This window comes from Cibotium barometz, chromosome 21, assembly GCF_041138505.1.
Source record: "Cibotium barometz isolate CiBa-2024 chromosome 21, ASM4113850v1, whole genome shotgun sequence".
NCBI lineage: Eukaryota > Viridiplantae > Streptophyta > Polypodiopsida > Cyatheales > Cibotiaceae > Cibotium > Cibotium barometz.
Window position 1 is genome coordinate 41361384 of NC_141066.1, and position 14311 is coordinate 41375694.

Below are 14311 nucleotides of genomic sequence, written 5' to 3' on the forward strand. Positions count from 1 at the left end.
TGGTCGAAGGCGAAGACAGTCATATCTTGTGACTGGGTGAGATCAAGAATACCGGATAAGTGTGGAACTTCCATCTATAAAACCAAATTCTTTGATTAAAAATCTTCAATGAAGCTTAAGGAATGAAAATACAATACGTAAATGCTCTTTCTAAGTTTTTATTATAAAGTTCTGATAAGAATTCATTTTTCCTTATTAGCTTTTAACAAGGCTCTGATACTAGCTATAAGACCCCCGCCCCCTCCGCGATGCTCCCTTCGAGGGCACTGGCGGTGCAAGCGGCGTCAGCCTCTCACGTAGGGCAGGGATCCACACTCGGGGCCTCGCTCACTCACAGATATCGAGACAAGAGACTAGCTCGGCGGTTCCTCCAAAACTGAGCCCGAAAAAAATCGCCCTTGCCCAGAAGGCACGGGCGATTCCACCAGGAAATCATCTAATGGGAGAATTGATCTATCGAGTCAAAGTCTTAACTAACCGAACTGATCCATCGAACCCGAAAGTCACATGGTCAAATCAAGGAAGAGACTTGCATATGGTCCATAGAATCACCGCTTTTTTCGCCTTTAGCGAGGCACAACCGCTAATTCCCTCCCACAGAACAAGGGCCTTCTTACTCTAGGACTTATTCTAACTAACATAACTTAATCGTAACTATTTGTATCGCAACAGTGATCCCACGATCTAGCCTTAGCCAACCACCCAACCACTGTATTGGTGGGATTCCTTTATAAAACTTTGGTTATGTTTTGCCTGAGTACCGAGGAAAAGAGTTCCTTGGCCCCTTAGCCGCCGGCGCTTCAAGAAAAATTTAAGGTAGGCATACCACTTACACACCCAATATGAAATTGCCATTATAACAGATTCGGCTATCTTTAAAACAATCTTTCAATGGAATCATAGTATTATAGATCATAATCCTCCAAAATATTGAGTCCATTATCTTACAAAATATATCATCCGGACTCCCCATTGAAGACCAGCTAGTCAACCAATGAGATCCAATATCAAACTTTAGTTCACAAAAGTCATTCTTTTCAGTTCATCCGTATCTTCCTCGATGTACACATGGGTGTCCTAACAACTGCAAGCCTGTGCATCACCTAGTCAGAACTCTCTAGGATCCTACTTAGGTGTCCTAGCACTTCACTCTCAGGGACCGCTTCGTCAGTCCTCACCCATGGTACCGGAAGCGCACCATTTTAACCATACCGAGGCTGGTCAGACCACAGCAAGCTTTGCCGTGAGCGACGTCCCTCGACGACTCCGCGCCAGCTGTTGCAACGAGTCTCTTCTTAGTTAAACACATACCAAATGCTTCCTCCAGCATTTTGGCGTAAAATAATGCTTTAAAAGAAAACCGAGATTCTATGCAAGTAGAATTCCCGGTTCGAGATTGGTTCCACAAAACCCTTTTCCCGTAATCCATATTTTCTTAATGAGAATCATTGATCTCTCATCAAGGTAATCTACCCATCATTTGACTGAATTTACAACTAGATTCTTGGTGATCTTAGCTATGCGCTTGTAGCTAGCAGATGGAAGCTTAGAACATCCCATTGGGCTGCTAGAGAACATATTGGTCACCACATGTGGGATTGAATATGAGCACACCTTTGCAGTAGTGGATTTTGGAAAACATCCAAACTATGAAGTGATATTGGGTAGACCATTCATGCGACAATTTCAAATGATTCAAGATTGGGGATACAATTATTTGTACCTCCGACATGATTCTTCTATCATCACAAGGGTCAACCTAAAGAATCACTCATATCGTGGATGTAACAAGGTCTCCAGTAGATGAGTTTGATTCTGCTTCATCTGAGGGCTTACAAAATCATCCAGATGCTCTTTCAAGATTTCTTGCACTTGGTTGGGCTCTGAGAATCAACTTTATCTCATGTTCAACCTTACGAGTCGAGGCGTTGGTGGCATGGAAGCGGTAGAGCTGTCTACGCCCTTATAGCATGCCACACTTCCACACACGCATGCAAACACACCAGAACACCAGACCAAAGAGCATGAACAAGACTCATATTTCAGAAAAGACCTTGACCTTTACAGAATCGGATATCCCAAGATATCCCAGACACCAGCTACACCAAGCACCCGCTCGCAATCAGCCTGCTCCAGCTCCTGGTCGCTCCAAATCCCTTCGCTCCTGCTTCTCTGCAGCAGCCCTTCTCGCTCTCTGCTTTGCACCTCAGCTGAAGACCACTCTGTCCTACACCACCAGCACACTTCCTGTCCTCACGCAAAGAACCAGTCACCCTTCTGACTTTGTCACAACCCAACAACCAGCCCAAGACAAACAAAACCCAGCCACACCTCTGAACTTCCTTGGCGGCTCCCCACACTTTCCTTCAAGGCTCTCTCTATCTGCCGCTACGAACACACAAAGATAAAACTGCGCCAGCCTGTTTTGCCTCTGCAATGCTAACTCTCACACACACGTATGGCTCCACGACCACTGTCTTCCCTTCTTTGCTCCTCGCCAGCCCGTCGGCTTCTTCAGCGCTTCATCAGCCACTCTGTTGCAGCCTGTCAGCCCGCTTACTAACTTTGGCGCCTCATGTGCTGCCTACTGCAGCTGCGCTCCACACTTCCATAGCGTTGCTCACACCAGCCCGTCACCAAGGCGTCCACACCTAACAGTTGCGCCCGTCGCCAACCAACCCATCCAACTCTTCCTTCTCTCCTCGGTGCCCACGGCGGTCTCCAGTTGCCACCAACCCACGCTTCTTTCCAGCACCTGTACTGCAGCAACCTACCCAAAACACAAGCGCCTCAGTTGTACTTTGCTCTCTCCCACCGCTGCTCTTCTCTGCAGCCACCCAATATCAAAACACACGGGGCTCTGTCCTCACACTCTCCCCCAGAGAGTTCCAGCTGTATCACCTGCGTCGGCTCCCAGCTGCCACCCAGACGCACACACAGGCTCCTCTGTCCTGTCGCCCAGCTGCTGCGCCTCACCTGTCTTCAGAGGCCCCCTGTCCTTCGCTCTCTCCCCCAGAGTCCCAGCCGTCTCTTGCTCACGAAGTCCCCTTCGCCAGCCTTCTGGAAAAACCTCGCTGGCAGCAACTCCAACTTCCACGCCACTTTCCAAAAAGTCATTTTAATATTCATTTTTATTTTCATTTTGCTCCTCTCCTAATGGCCACCCTTCCTTTCATTTCACACCAACTAAAGGCTGCCTTGGCCCTTTTTATCATTTTCCTCCCATGCTCCACATACCTCAAATGCGACCTTGAGTGCTCGCTGTCCTTTGACGCGCCCACACATTCGATGCCAAATAGCTGATACCGCCTTCAGCAAACGACGCTCCGGACAAGCTGTGTCTCCAGAATTTCATCTTTTTCCTGCATATTCACTTCCATCAAAGCCAGAAGCCTGACTGCCGCATCCACAACGCCCACACTGAGTCAATGGGTGCCCCCATGACTTCATCACAACACGAACATCACTCATGTACACATGTACAAGTTGAGTCTGAGGTTCCCAAAAAACTACACACATATTTAGCAACCCCCTTTCTTCTGTTGAGACATTTATGTCCAGCAGCTGCTCAATCAGAAACCACTTATCCCCCTGGATCAAACAAAAACCTCGGTGCATCTACCTTCCAATCCCTCAAGCTTTCCCTTCCATCAAACAGCCATTGATACACCCTGCCATAACCTTCTACTTTCAGCAACCCCCTTTCTTCAAATATGGCCTCATCACCATCCACTGTTGCACTTCCTCCTCCAGACCAGCTCACATAACCTGGTAATGGAGACCACCACTCCTCACCTTCACTCCTCTCGGACACATCTGACTCCCATCCATAATCATGTACCGAAATAACACACATCTCATCATCAACTCCCATCTCATGGTCACCCAATTTGCCACCCACATCACTGGCTTCCAACCCTCCCTGTGGACAACCTGCCAGACTCGAACTATAACCAAACTGCTCATCCATATACTGAGCATCCACATGCGGTGTGTCCACCATACACTCACTTCCCTTCAGCCCATCAACATCACACACAGCAACCTCGTGCACTGTAGACTCATCATTGTCGCTTTCCTGCAGTTTCTCTAGCTTCAAGACCATTGGCGATCCTTCAAGATTCTCCACATCTTGCAAAGGCATCCCTACCAAGTCCAAGCTCCCCAAACTCCCAGGCAAAGCATCTTGGTCCCCCTGACCAACAACAATAGCCTCACATGCATCCTCACCACTCACAACCACCAACTCATTTTCTTGGGCATGACAAGGAATACACACCTTTTGATTAGCATCCACACCTGCGAAATCTATCGCACCATCAACCAAAGGAGCATCCAGCTCACCATCACTCACACCATCACTCCTTTCCTGCTGCACAACTGGCATGCAAGAATCTGTTTCCTTCTCTAAGGAAGCCATCTCCAATAAATCATCTAGTGCACTATCAAGTACACTGTCCAACTCACCATCCACACTCTCACCAGCTGCAATATCCAACTCATCACCCGGATCATCCACACGGACTCCATCTACAGCATCTTCATTAGTGACACCTTGATCATCACACTCCACCTTGACTGGCTGAAGTACTGGCACCTGCTCACAATCCACAACATCATCAATACTCCCATCCTTCTCCTCCTCACCTTCTGAAAGCTCTTCAGGGCTGATTCCAGAAACCTCACCCTTCTCCTTTTCCAACAGGCTAACCTGTCCCATACCTTGCTCTGCAAATGTGACTTCATGGACCTCACAAACACTGGGCTGAATTGCCTCCTTCACCTGCATATTAGGGCCACTCACCCTATCACTCATTCCCCAAGACAATTGATATATGCCACCATTAGCTTTGGCTGGTCTCCCACATTGCGGACTGATATGACCCCACTCACCACAATTCCGGCATTGCACATCACACAGATACCCTTTCCCTCTTCCAATATCTGCTGAATTTCTTTCAAAACCAGATGATGCATCAGTCTTCTTTCCCATATCACTCATGCCTCGTCCTCTTCCTGTGGACTCTATCCAATTCACACTTAAAGACTTCATGAGCTCCACTGCATCATGAACTTCCCTCTTCAAAGAATCCTCATGTTTAGGAACAACAGCAGCTTTCCTTCCAGGATGCATACTCTCAATCTGTGGCACCTTCACAAACCTCTTCGGCTCTTCCCGCATTCTCAACTGCCTCAGACGCTTCACCTTCCACTCCTTCTCTCGAGCAACTCTGACAGCCTCCTCAAAGCTATCCAGGTTCTTCAGCTCCACCTTCAGACGGATCGTTGGCTCTAGACCAGCCACAAACCGCTCCTTCTTTATCATCTGTGGGGGTACTTCAGGAATCAAAGCCTCACACCATAGACTCCACAGTCTACCAAACTCTAACAGATACTGATCCACATCCTGACCGTCCTTCTGCTGAATGTTACACAACTCCTTCCACACTTCATTCGGACTCTTCACATGGACAAACTGTGCCAAAAATGCAGCTCTGACTACACGGTACTCACGATCCTGCTGATGAACATTCCTGTGTGCAGTCACAAACATCTGTAGCCATGTTTTTGCATCACCCTGCAAGCAATAAGTAAAAATCCGAGAAAGGATCTCCGGGGTTGCCCTGTCCTTCATCAAAGCTGTAAATTCCATCTTCTCCAGAAATCTGACTGCACTCTCCTGTGGCAATCCCCAATACTCCGGAAAATCCTGAGCCATTTCCAAAACTTTCTTTACACAGCCCCTATTCTCTTTCACAAACCAGAGGAAATCTGCTCCTCTGTGGAGGCACCAAAAAGTGGTGGCACGGAAGCGGTAGAGCTGTCTACGCCCTTATAGCATGCCACACTTCCACACACGCATGCAAACACACCAGAACACCAGACCAAAGAGCATGAACAAGACTCATATTTCAGAAAAGACCTTGACCTTTACAGAATCGGATATCCCAAGATATCCCAAACACCAGCTACACCAAGCACCCGCTCGCAATCAGCCTGCTCCAGCTCCTGGTCGCTCCAAATCCCTTCGCTCCTGCTTCTCTGCAGCAGCCCTTCTCGCTCTCTGCTTTGCACCTCAGCTGAAGACCACTCTGTCCTACACCACCAGCACACTGCCTGTCCTCACGCAAAGAACCAGTCACCCTTCTGACTTTGTCACAACCCAACAACCAGCCCAAGACAAACAAAACCCAGCCACACCTCTGAACTTCCTTGGCGGCTCCCCACACTTTCCTTCAAGGCTCTCTCTATCTGCCGCTACGAACACACAAAGATAAAACTGCGCCAGCCTGTTTTGCCTCTGCAATGCTAACTCTCACACACACGTATGGCTCCACGACCACTGTCTTCCCTTCTTTGCTCCTCGCCAGCCCGTCGGCTTCTTCAGCGCTTCATCAGCCACTCTGTTGCAGCCTGTCAGCCCGCTTACTAACTTTGGCGCCTCATGTGCTGCCTACTGCAGCTGCGCTCCACACTTCCATAGCGTTGCTCACACCAGCCCGTCACCAAGGCGTCCACACCTAACAGTTGCGCCCGTCGCCAACCAACCCATCCAACTCTTCCTTCTCTCCTCGGTGCCCACGGCGGTCTCCAGTTGCCACCAACCCACGCTTCTTTCCAGCACCTGTACTGCAGCAACCTACCCAAAACACAAGCGCCTCAGTTGTACTTTGCTCTCTCCCACCGCTGCTCTTCTCTGCAGCCACCCAATATCAAAACACACGGGGCTCTGTCCTCACACTCTCCCCCAGAGAGTTCCAGCTGTATCACCTGCGTCGGCTCCCAGCTGCCACCCAGACGCACACACAGGCTCCTCTGTCCTGTCGCCCAGCTGCTGCGCCTCACCTGTCTTCAGAGGCCCCCTGTCCTTCGCTCTCTCCCCCAGAGTCCCAGCCGTCTCTTGCTCACGAAGTCCCTTCGCCAGCCTTCTGGAAAAACCTCGCTGGCAGCAACTCCAACTTCCACGCCACTTTCCAAAAAGTCATTTTAATATTCATTTTTATTTTCATTTTGCTCCTCTCCTAATGGCCACCCTTCCTTTCATTTCACACCAACTAAAGGCTGCCTTGGCCCTTTTTATCATTTTCCTCCCATGCTCCACATACCTCAAATGCGACCTTGAGTGCTCGTTGTCCTTTGACGCGCCCACACATTCGATGCCAAATAGCTGATACCGCCTTCAGCAAACGACGCTCCGGACAAGCTGTGTCTCCAGAATTTCATCTTTTTCCTGCATATTCACTTCCATCAAAGCCAGAAGCCTGACTGCCGCATCCACAACGCCCACACTGAGTCAATGGTTGCCCCCATGACTTCATCACAACACGAACATCACTCATGTACACATGTACAAGTTGAGTCTGAGGTTCCCAAAAAACTACACACATATTTAGCAACCCCCTTTCTTCTGTTGAGACATTTATGTCCAGCAGCTGCTCAATCAGAAACCACTTATCCCCCTGGATCAAACAAAAACCTCGGTGCATCTACCTTCCAATCCCTCAAGCTTTCCCTTCCATCAAACAGCCATTGATACACCCTGCCATAACCTTCTACTTTCAGCAACCCCCTTTCTTCAAATATGGCCTCATCACCATCCACTGTTGCACTTCCTCCTCCAGACCAGCTCACATAACCTGGTAATGGAGACCACCACTCCTCACCTTCACTCCTCTCGGACACATCTGACTCCCATCCATAATCATGTACCGAAATAACACACATCTCATCATCAACTCCATCTCATGGTCACCCAATTTGCCACCCACATCACTGGCTTCCAACCCTCCCTCTGGACAACCTGCCAGACTCGAACTATAACCAAACTGCTCATCCATATACTGAGCATCCACATGCGGTGTGTCCACCATACACTCACTTCCCTTCAGCCCATCAACATCACACACAGCAACCTCGTGCAATGTAGACTCATCATTGTCGCTTTCCTGCAGTTTCTCCAGCTTCAAGACCATTGGCGATCCTTCAAGATTCTCCACATCTTGCAAAGGCATCCCTACCAAGTCCAAGCTCCCCAAACTCCCAGGCAAAGCATCTTGGTCCCCCTGACCAACAACAATAGCCTCACATGCATCCTCACCACTCACAACCACCAACTCATTTTCTTGGGCATGACAAGGAATACACACCTTTTGATTAGCATCCACACCTGCGAAATCTATCGCACCATCAACCAAAGGAGCATCCAGCTCACCATCACTCACACCATCACTCCTTTCCTGCTGCACAACTGGCATGCAAGAATCTGTTTCCTTCTCTAAGGAAGCCATCTCCAATAAATCATCTAGTGCACTATCAAGTACACTGTCCAACTCACCATCCACACTCTCACCAGCTGCAATATCCAACTCATCACCCGGATCATCCACACGGACTCCATCTACAGCATCTTCATTAGTGACACCTTGATCATCACACTCCACCTTGACTGGCTGAAGTACTGGCACCTGCTCACAATCCACAACATCATCAATACTCCCATCCTTCTCCTCCTCACCTTCTGAAAGCTCTTCAGGGCTGATTCCAGAAACCTCACCCTTCTCCTTTTCCAACAGGCTAACCTGTCCCATACCTTGCTCTGCAAATGTGACTTCATGGACCTCACAAACACTGGGCTGAATTGCCTCCTTCACCTGCATATTAGGGCCACTCACCCTATCACTCATTCCCATAAAATATGATGGGAATAGTAAAAAAAATTCTTTTGTAAAACATTTTATTAATCTCATTTAAGCTTATTTGAAAGCTTTTAAAGCTTAGTCAAAAGCCTAAATATATATATATATATATATATATTTTAAAAAAGAAAAATCTATGAAGCTTCTATGCTAATTAATAAGCTTAATAAAGCTTTTTAAGACAATCCAAGCTTTTATTATTATAAGCTTGTAATGCCTTTATCTGAGCCGCTCCCAACAACTCGTAAAAAGTAATTTTCACTAAAGTCGCCCACCACTGCATCTAATATAAAAAAATAAACAATTTAAGCTTATAAAGCTTTTAGATAATATAAGCTTTGTAATAACAAAGCTTTTAAGTAAATCTACTGAAAATTCCCCTCTCCCCCTGAATTCGCAGGGCTGGCCGCCGCCGAACGGGATGGAGAGAAGTCGGATGGAAAGAGGTCGTGCTGCCGTCTCGCGCCGGGTATACATCCATATTTGGACTTTGCCATTTAATTAGCCTTTGTCCTCAATTAACCTTTGTCCTCAAACCTTCTAAGGTTTGCATAATTTTTCTAATGCAATAATCTAACTTATGCACATATGCACATTACAAAATAAATCAACTAGTGCTCGTACGCACACTCTACAATAAATTGACGCGTGCACACACACACATCACACTAATGTCAAAATAATATCAAATGCCATAGTACAGTCACAAAATGAGATCTGTCCACACGCCACGACTCAATCCACCATCCGTGCGACACCTAAATCAGTACCCTCGCACTGTGCAACACCTAAATCGGTACCCTTGCATACCTCATCACCTAAACTCATAAACATAAACCACGTCAGTAGTAACAATCAATTTAACATCACATCAATCAATCCTAACGTGTTCTTCATGAGAAATATGACCATGATTATCATTCGTCACATAACATGGGTCATAACAGTTTTGACTAGGAGAGATGCACGGGCTCGCGGTGCCTATGACACCCATGCGTATGTCGTGGAAGATATGTATGATGGACAAAATGATTATTGTAATTTGTTACTAGATCTCGTTGTTTGCTGACCAGTTGGTCTCAACGAAGAGTCTAGAGTGATACTATTTTTTTGAGAAACAAGGGACTGGATGAAATTTTTGAATTATCACATCTGTAATGGATTATTTTATATGTTAAAGTTTGATAGAGGAGTGTATGCGTATCTATATTCGAAAGTAAAAGTTAAGAAAGGCATTCAATTATGGGTGGATGATTAATTGTCTGGTTCTATGATTCCAGTGGTGGTGGTTGGGTGGTGGCTAACCCATGGGCCAGATGGGGTTAGGCTAAAATCAGTAGAGTTTTAATAATTAAATTAAAATAATAGGAATATGCTTAGAATTCGAGTAGTTAAATAAAAACCTAAAGAATTTCTCAAATGAGTAGATCAATGGCTGTGCCTGACTTCGGTTAGGAAAAAAAACGTTGATTTTCTTAAATGATTATATCAATGGCTATGCCTGATTTCGGTTAGGAAAAAAGCGTTGATTTCTTCAAATTGAGTCCGTGATAGTTTTCCTTCTATCTGGTTTAATCAGGTGTGAAGGATAGTTTAGTCTCTTGACCCCGTTAGAAAATTCATTAAGAAAATCAAAAAGGTGGAATCGTCCTCGTTTTTCGGGCAAGGAAAATTTTCCCGGTTTCGGTTTTGGAATGACCACGAGATTAGTCTCTTGTCCGGACATTGGAGGGTGAGGCCCCGAGTGGGAAACCCTGCCCCGCACAAGAGGAAGCTACTTCCACTGCTAGCAACCGAGAGTCCGATGTACGAAGGGGCAGAGGGGTCTCACAGCTGGTATCAGAGCGCTCTTGTAAACTTACGAAATAGTAACAGAAATTGCCTAAAATTTTAAAGTAAATCTGGAAAATAATGTTTTCACTTGTTAAGATTATGTTTGAAATGAACTTCATAAATTGAAAACTCATAAATTGAATTGGATTTTTAGATGGATACCCCAAATCTGTCTAGCATTCTTGGACTCTCCCAGAGTCACGATATGATCGCCTTTGCCTTCAAAAATCTCATCAACTCCGCTACAACCCGAGGAAGGAGAGTGAGACTCGCTCGTCACTTTGAGGATCTATACTTTCTTGATCTAGTAGAGCGACGTCAACATATATGGTTCTCTGGAGAGCGAAGCATTCACGTCAATACCAATCAATGACAGAGAATCAGATAGAATATCTCGCTAGCCATGATCTTGATAAGGCTAGGAGTTGTTCTTCATTATGTACAACTCTATAATCTCACCCCAGAATTTTAGAATTTCTTGCCGTATTTTTAGACGTCTTAGCCGCTTTATTCCTAGGAGAAGAACTACAACACCATTATTATTAGTGATGAATCGTGTATATCATAGCATGTCTCCATCACAGTATCACCTTTTTATGCATACGTGATTGAGGTGGTGACTTTTGGAGCCGAGACGCTCTATGTATATATCATAAACTTTTGATAATAAATGATGTTTTGCAAAAGATTCCAAATTATTTTCGTGGTTGTGAATATTGGTTGATAAAATTATCAGAGTGAATCTTGTTTTCAAGAATTATGATGGAATATTTATTTGTTTAAGAAATAAATCTCAAAAATTAAATAGTCATAAATCTGATAACAAAGTTAAGTTGACAAAAATATCATTTTGTCAGAATCTTGAGGCGTGCGACCCGTGGTAGGCAGCCGGTTCCTTTTATCGATGATGAAGAGTTAGATCCGGATGTTCGTAAAGCCCTGCACCGATCCTAGTCCCTTCAAGGGTGAAGGGGAACAGTTAGGAGAAGTAGTGGAAAAATGGATCGAGGCAATGGAAGAGTATTTTGATGTAATCGGTTATAAACGAGAAGAGCAAGATGGCTCTCGCCAGATTGAAAATTGTGGAAACGGCCACGGTCGCATGGAGGAACCATTGCGAGACAAACCATCTCAATCGAAATACCCAGACCTGGAAAGCTTACCTCAGGAAGAGGTTCTGTCCTCCGGGCTTCCTGGAAACCAAAATGAATGAGTTCTTGGAATTGAATCAGGATAGCCAAACAATTGAAGAATACCATCAGGCATTTGCCATTCTCCTCAAATATTCTCCACTTTTGGATGAAGAACAGCTGATGGCCAGATTCATTCGAGGGATGAACGAGCCATTGGACACTTTAGTGAAAAATGCCAAACCAATCTCAATGGCAGAAGCTGTTAGAATGGCAAAGGACTTTGCCAAAGCATTTGTTGTTAAGGTCCCGCCGAAGCCTGCACCCTCAAACTTTAAAAGGTTCCAAACCCTGGGAAGTGCTTCAAACTTTCCACCCCCAAAGAGGCAACAAGGCCCTAATCAGAATCAAGATGCTAGGAAATTCAGAAGTGAAGGAAGACCCTTCCCTTAGAACACTTTCTCAGGAGCCCCACCTCTTCAAGGATTCAGAGGGATGAGCTTAGAAGTGAGAACAGGTGTTTTGGGTGTCAGGGTTTGGGTCCACCAGCTTAAAGACTTCCCGACTCCTGCCATGTCAAGAGGACAGGGAAGTCAAGGACCCAGAGTGCAGAAACCAGCCCCTTCGTATCAGTCAAATCAGGGTCCGTGTCTTGCCAAAACAAGGGCAATCCCAGGAGGACTCCAGCTCACAACCATCTGCCTCTGTTCAGAGTAATCTCAGAACTCCCTTCCAGAACTGGGGTAACCAAAGAGAAAGAGTTATGCCCCAATTTACAGCAGCCAGAGCAGTTACGATAGCAAAAGTAGTGGAAGAGGAAAGAGGTCAGATTTATGCCGCAATTAAAAACCAAGGGTCAAATCTTCGATTCTCTGTAAGGGTAAGCCATTTAAGCTTTTGATTGATTTAGGCAATACTCATTCATTTATTTTCCCAGGATGCTTGCGTAAGCTAGTCTTAGAACAGAAATCAGGGAAACCTATGCAAGTTGAATTGGCTAGTGGGAAGATTCTTTTCACTCACCATGAGATGGGAATGTAACCGACTGCCAGTTTAGAGTCTTAAGCCATTTAACCTTTTGATTGATTTAGGCAGTACTCATTCATTTATTTCCCCAGGATGCTTGCGTAAGCTAGTCTTAGAACAAAAATCAAGAAAATCTATGCAAGTTGAATTGGCCAGTGGGAAGATTCTTTTCACTCACCATGAGACAGATCGTATTCAGTTTAATCTAGATGGGAATGTAACTGACTGCCAGTTCAGAGTCTTACCTTTGGGAGTTTTCGACGAAATCCTTAGAATGGATTGGCTCCACAAAAATCAAGCTGACATTCACTGTCATCACAATGGAACCATTTTCTTCTCTGTGACCTTCACGGGAACAAAGTTCAAGGAACTGGAATTTTTGGATCCCTAGATCTGCAATTAGTAAAAGCTTCTAGGTTACTGAAAAAGGACTTAGAAAGAAACAACTCACTTATGTTGTCAAAATGAATCCGGTAGACACAAAGTTAAAGGCTAAAGAACCAGAATGGTTAAGTGAGTATGATGATTTATTCCCAGCAGAGCTAACTGAGATGCCTCCAATTCGGGAAGTAGATCATGAGATAGAATTGATTCCCGGAGCTCAGCCAACCAATAGCCTAGCGCACGTACAAAATGCCAGTCCTTGAAGCCATTGAACTCAAAGAATAGCTTGGGTAGCTATTAGAACAAGGGTTTGTAAGACCCAGTGTTTCACCTTGGGAAACGCCAGTTCTCCTTTAGAAAAAGAAGGATGGAACGTTAAGACTCTGTGTGGATTACAGAGGTCTCAATCAGCCAGTTTAGAATAAGTATCCTACCTAGAATTGATGAGCTTCTGGATAGGCTAGATGGAGCTTAGATCTTGATTCTTCACAAAGATAGATCTCAAATCTGGGTATTACCAGATAAGGATTAATGATCAAGATATCCCGAAGACAGCCATCAATACTTGCTATGGGCACTATGAATTTATTGTCATGCCATTTGGATTGACAAATGCCCCAGCTACATTCAATCGCCTAATGCAGGACATTCTCAGAGAATACTTGGATGATTTTGTTCTTGTTTTCTTTGATGATATTCTGATTTACTCAAAGAATGTAGCGGACCATGAAGCTCACGTCCGTAAAGTTCTTGAGATTCTAAGGAAGCACCAACTCTTTGTAATAAAGAGAAAATGCACTTTCTCTGTTGACCATGTTGAATACTTGGGCTTTTTTGTATCCAAAGACGGAATTTCTCCAGATTTCACAAAAGTCCAAGCAGTCATAGATTGGACTGAACCAAAGACAGTGAAAGAAGTCAGGGGATTCTTGGGATTAACTGGCTGGTATAGAATTTCTATACCTAAGTATGCTCTCATAGCTTCCCCCCTGACTAATCTTCTCAAGAAGAATACCCCGTTTCAATGGTCTGCCAGGTGTCAAAGCGCTTTTGATAAGCTGAAGACTGCCTTGGTAACCAATCCCGTTCTGAAGTTGCCCAACTTCTCTCTACTCTTTGAGAGGTAGTAACTGATGCTAGTGTTTTGCCCTGGGAGGTGCGCTCATGCAGGAAGGTCATGCAGTGGCCTATGAATCCCGAAAACTCAAAACGCATAAGATATTATGCTGTCCACGACCTAGA